This window comes from Embiotoca jacksoni, unplaced genomic scaffold, assembly GCF_022577435.1.
Source record: "Embiotoca jacksoni isolate LCO1_2020_lvr unplaced genomic scaffold, fEmbJac1.0.p SCAF_5, whole genome shotgun sequence".
In the NCBI taxonomy this organism is placed as follows: Eukaryota; Metazoa; Chordata; class Actinopteri; family Embiotocidae; genus Embiotoca; species Embiotoca jacksoni.
Window position 1 is genome coordinate 13,234,110 of NW_027185403.1, and position 6,000 is coordinate 13,240,109.

The 6,000-nt window shown below is 41.7% G+C and overlaps 1 protein-coding gene across 3 annotated transcripts in view; it reads right to left on the minus strand.

Moving 5' to 3' along the window:
- nlgn3a (neuroligin 3a) overlaps positions 1-5,772 on the minus strand; it is a 114,148-nt gene extending 108,376 nt beyond the window's left edge. For all 3 annotated transcript variants that reach the window (XM_069171436.1, XM_069171434.1, XM_069171433.1), the window contains exon 1: positions 5,439-5,772. The gene's annotated coding sequence lies outside the window, so the exon portion shown is untranslated. The remainder of the gene's footprint in view (positions 1-5,438) is intronic.
- Positions 5,773-6,000: the final 228 nt, after the last annotated feature.

Below are 6,000 nucleotides of genomic sequence, written 5' to 3' on the forward strand. Positions count from 1 at the left end.
CAAAACTGATCAAGTTAAATCTAAAACCTGATACAAATCTTAAATAATTGTTTGGCAGGGTAACAGATGTGTGTTTGAAACAGACGAGGACAAAGAGAAAAGAAGATAAAGGAAAGATGGAATACTATACAAAAGGATATAAAGCAACTGTAATTCAAGACAAGGGCCTACTTGTGGAGCAGAGGTCTGTGAGTGTGTGATACCCAGCCAGTAGCAGTGGAAGTTTGTGTGTTTCTGTATGTGTGTGTGGGAGAGAGCGGAAGGATCTCTATTAATCTCTTGCATTACTGCAGTCATTTCCACTCTCTTCATCACTAGCAGCATGTGCTCTGTGAGATTTAAAATATTTAAATCTGTAATCTGTCAGCATTATGAGGTTAACACACACCCGCAAGACTGGTGTCCTATCCGTCACTGTGCTTTCCACTTCACATGGCCCCACATATATCATGAGGACCTGACATGGCCTTTTGTAGTTCTGGCTGGAAAAGACTTTGCGGCCAGTGTCTGTAATTTCTCAACAGCAGAACAAACATGCTGCTGGACCCTCGAGAAAAATTAAGGGAAATGCGCGCAGCTGAAAGAAAAGGAAAAAAAAGAAAGAAGCTGTGGCACTGTGAAGCGCAAAGAAGCCTTTAATTGTTTCCCCAGTGAATGTGACCCAGTGACTCTGGAGGAGTTCTTCCTTGTTCTTTTACTACGGGTAAACTGGCATTCATTATTGATTTGGTGGCACAGACTCATAGTCTTACACAACATGGTCTTATGAGTGGGCCCAAGTGTTATGTCGTTTTGGTGCACAACTGCATTAGAGCCTCACTAATACAGTCTCTTCCACCTTTCTTAAACAACATGCTCTATTTTCCTAAAACACAGAATTAATAACCAAGAATGAATAAATTGAATGGGATTAGAGTTTGAACGACACTGACCCATATATGAATATTAGGTTGATGGAAGACACTCCAACGTAGCCCATTTAACCAGCTCCATGTCATGTCTTCATACGACAGGCTTTTACTAAGCTCCTTAAGAGCCTGCCCCAGGGGATCTATGGTAGGCTGGAGGTACTGACTCAGGCCTTATCTCCACTAATTTACCCCATGAATTAGACGGCCCCTCGTTTCTGTGTCCTGCCAGACCCACACAATACTCATTCCATGTTATGAAAATGAGGAGAGAAAGGGGCTTAGCGATTGCTTAGTTGGATAAGAAGCCAGGGAATTGACAGGGGAAAGGCACACTCTGCCACATCAACTTTACCTGGACAGTAACGTTCATCCCCGGGATTAAAAAGTGTTGACTTCCCGTCACTTGTCTCTATATTTTCAGGGGTGGATTAAGTGGAGAGAAAAAAAAAAAAGCAATTTAAATCATAAGGATTAAAGTGAACTTTTGGAAAACAAACAGGCAGGGCTTCACCACCGTGAGCCACAAAGTGAGGAGAGAATGACTGCTTCTTTGTTCATTTCAGACTTTGGACAGTTGTCAGATATTTTAAAATTTAAATGAGCTGGCAACAATCATACGTGGAAAGGACAGAAAGTGCACAACTCAGACGAAGCCACAGCAATCCATACATAAATCTGAGATGTAGTTGTTTCTCATGTCATATACTGTATATGCAAGTGGGAAGGCAAATGATAATGCAAATATGTAAATCACAGTCACAGTCTGCAAATAAGTGCGACGGTTTCTCAAAGTAAAGTCACTGGAATGTGAAATAAACATGCACACACTGCTTCAGTGGATTGATTCCGCTATGCCACAGCAAAAAAAGGTCATTTATGTGGTTTGCATGTTGCACATGAATGAAATGAACTGTGCTTTATCCCAGACTAAGCTTATGTAAGTCCAAAGTACAGCTTTGCATCTGAGAGACTCTCCCCCTACCATGACTGTCTCCGACCCCCTCCTTTCGCCGTCTCTCTCCATGTGATGCATTTTAAAAAAAGTCTCCATTAAAAAAAGAAAAACAATCAAAAAAATAGCTCCACATGTGCCACATGTTTGGTTATGTCCCTGATTTTAACTCAGCCAGCTTCGTCCTCAGTGTGTGCCTCGCTGAGTGTAAATTGTCTAATTAATAAATAATTAATAAGTAGATAACTTCTGGCAGACAGTGAGTGGAGACATACTGCGTGACATCTGCTTTGTAGTTAGAATGGCGATGTCCAAAAGAATCTTGTTTACTAAGCAGACATTGGTCTTTGGCAGGGAAACCTGTTAGTCAGGGGAGATGTTTTTGGGCCATGAACAATGTAATATCTCTGTTAAATATGTTATGTGCACTAGACTTGAGGCGTATCTTTGTGCCTCAGGCCAAAAGCAATTTGTTAGTCAAACAAAGACTCTTTCATCTTTTTACAGATTTAACAAATATGTCTTATTCATTATTAAAATGAATGTGACACAAGTGTATCTGGAGAATTACAGCTCGTTTCGGGTTATATCAAAAAATAACAATCGGGGTATTTTTCAGCAATTCTGTCACACAAGGTGTGATTTAATGATGATGAAAGCGCATCCTCCAGAGCAAATATGAGAAGACAAGTTGATCCTCCTTCTTTAGTCACTGTACACTGTGAAGGGCAATGAAAGAGCTCTGTTGACACGTCATGTGTCACAGTTTGATTTGGGTTTAAAAGATTTTGCTGCATTTTGTCTTACTTGTTGTCAGAGCTCTCTGCACTACAGCCATTGCTTAGGGCAATTAAAAACCTGCAGGACTCTGAATCATGTAAGTGGTAGAAACAGACAGAACTCTCTCAAAATGAATCTCTTCTCTTGTACCAAAAAAAGAAAAGCGACAGTTTAACACAAGTCTGTAAACTTTATTCTTGGGTAGACATTTTGAAATTGTCAGCCAAACCAAGGCAATTGTCTTGTTTGCTTGATACTGCGGTAAAAACCAATCTGCTTTAAAAAAAAAATGAAAAACTTCCCAATTCCCTTTTTTCTTTCTTTTTTTTTTTTTTTTTTTTTTTTTTTTGGTGCCTATGATGTTGCAAAGTTGTGAAAAGTGCTGCAACAATGACAGGCTTCTCCTGGGCTGTGGGATAGGCAGCGATAGGACATATTTTTAGAAGGTCAGAGGTATCCATTTGGGAAATTATTCAGCCCATGCTCCTGCAGCTTCAGGACAACATGTCAAACACAATGAAGAATATTAGAAAACACAAATAACCTTCCACAGCCTTCTTCATATGTGCAACGACACACCTCTGTGTATACACAGCAGAGCAGGCGCGCTCGCATACCTCTGTCTACGTGTCTGGGTGTGAGAGCAATAACGAGAGCACGCTGAAAGAGAAACCGAAGGCTAAATAACAAGAGGCCTCTCGGGCCAGAGACCAATGAGTGGCTCAGCCATGTTAAGTCAGGCCAAGACGTACTCAGGTGTATTCACGTTGGGCCAGGACGAAGCCTCGCTGACCTTTGCAGCGGACAGAGAGTCTCGTGGAGCTTTTCTTGAGCAGTCCTGACTCACAGGGTAAACAACAGACTCACTGCTGCACTTTGAACTCTGTGTGTGCACTTTAAGAGTGTGTTGGTGCTTGCGCCCATCACTGATCACATGTTGACCACTTCTTGATGGCCCAACCCTTCGAGTGTAATCAGTCTAGCAAATTGAACACGTTCGGCAGGCAGAGTTCTCTGTAATTACTCCCCAACAGCTGAAACCCAAAGCTCGGTTTTTGTTGCAAATTAAACCGCCATGATTGTTACGCAGCTCAAGTGCATCCCAGAAAAATTCAGAAAAGGGGCGAAGAATGGATATTAAAACAGCAGGGAACTTGAAAAATAGCCCTTTGCTGGACTAGAATACAAACACTGAAGGCCCAGAGAGAGAATTCACAAGCAGCAGCAGCGGCAGCAGCAGCAGCAGCAGCAGCAGCAGCATGCATAATCCTTCACATAATACTGAGGAGCCACATACAATATAAGTGAACACAATTTTCTTGCAATTCAAAACAAAATCCTAAGAGTTCTAATCAAATTTCATAGTGTTTTTTTCAGTTTTTTTTAAAGGAGTTCCGTGTGTCTGTGTTATCATTACCCATTAAGGCCTTCTTTCATCAATAGTGTGTGGTATGCATGCCAAATATACGGCTGGATCAGTTCCTAAATGCTTAGGTTTCAGGGACACATTGCTTTTTTTCCCAACTAATCACCATGACAACTCTTGCTTGACATTTTCACTCCCTCTTCCCTCTTTGGAATTCAACTCTCAGTTAATTATTCTTTCTACCATTGACTACAATGACACCATTTATTTCCAAGCATGCGCCGTGTGTCCTGGAATCTCAAATTGTAAGAAAGTAGACATATGAGGCCGAAAGGATCTTTATAGGGCTTTAAACTATGCTCTCGTCTTAACAAGCAAATTGAGCATGTGGTTTTTACCTTTAGTAGGAATGTAGGGTTGAAAAGTGAGGCAACAAAAAATTATATTTATATAAGAATATCAGTATCATGAAATGAAAAGAGGTAGATTTATAAAACGAATGGATTTCAGTGATGAATGGGGAGAAAATAACAGCTCCATGCACCACAGTAATAAAAGATGTTCTTCTGAGTTGACTGTGTCACTCTAAATGACAACAAATAGCGTTAAATATGCAGGCAAACTCACACTGAACCTTGTATTTTCATTGGGAATTTAAATTGGGCGAGCAATCGTTCACACATAAAACTTCCCAGGAAATAAATTCATGAGGAAAACTTAAAAAGGAATAGGAAAATGGGGATCCCCACGTATGCCTGTGGCAGATTATCCTGCTCCTCCTCGTAACAGATGGAGGTATAGCTTGCTACAAACTGGTGGGAGATCTCACTTGCATGCAAAAAAAAAAATCGAAGATCTGATTTCACCCTGGGCAAATTGATTCGGTGAATCCTTTAACTTGGAGCGTTGTATTTCCCTAACGCACACAAGCAAGTCATCAGCCTTTTTAATTTTTTGTTGTACCAGGGAGAGCAATTACAGAGAGCTTGCGCGTCATTGCTCCATCACGCGCACAAGATGTCTTTATGGCCAAGTAACAAGTGCTCCGGACATTTATCACAAGCATTTCATTTTCGTTCACAGCGGTTTTGTAACATGATACAGATACACACCGTTACCAACATCTCTGATAAGACTCGGGGTAGTCCGTTCAAGTCAGAATAAAAAAAAATCACAAAAAAAAAAAAAAAAAATCAAAATGCGTTTTAGAAGTATACGTGCTCCGTGCCAGGTTACAGCGCTGCGTCGATGTTGCGTGACAAAATAGCACTCTTTATCTTTTTCTGAAAAAAACAAAGGCGTAAATCAAGTCATTTTAATCCAAGTAGCCCGATGTGCTCATTTGCCTTCATCTTCCCAAATCACTCACAACGCAGACAGCCTTAAGATCCCCCCCCAGCAGCTCATCAAGTACCATGACATGACTCACCTGCCTTGTCGAGATGTAAATCCCCCCATGCCTTTCTGAAAATAAAAAGCCGGGACAGTGTTTCACTGTTTCGGGGTCTTCACTCGCAGTCGGGTCTGTATGTACTCCAAATATCCGTATAGTCTGCGCACTGCTTGTCTGCTTTTCGGGAATGACCTTCCTGTGAAGCGATAACGGTAACGGCTCTCATTATCCTCACTCCGCTGTCATTTGCACCGATTTCTCCCACATTGTTATTTTTTATTTGTTCAGCGGGAAGCTCTCCTCCCGGTCCTGGACGGCGCGTTCGGATGCTTTTGCCTTGACTCTTGGGCTCAACACGAGCTTCGCGGGGGCGCGCGGCGTGATCCCGAGTGAATATTCGGGAGCGCCGAATGGAGATGGAGAGGAGAGTTACTAGGTAACCAAGGGCACACGCATCATACATGAAAAGGAGAAGACGAGTTGTGCCTCCCAACTACCCTCTGCCCTTCTGCTCTGCCTTGACAGCTCATCAAAAACAACCTTTTTTTTTTGTTTTACTGATGGACCACTCTTTTTGTGGGCCTCACAAAAACATAAT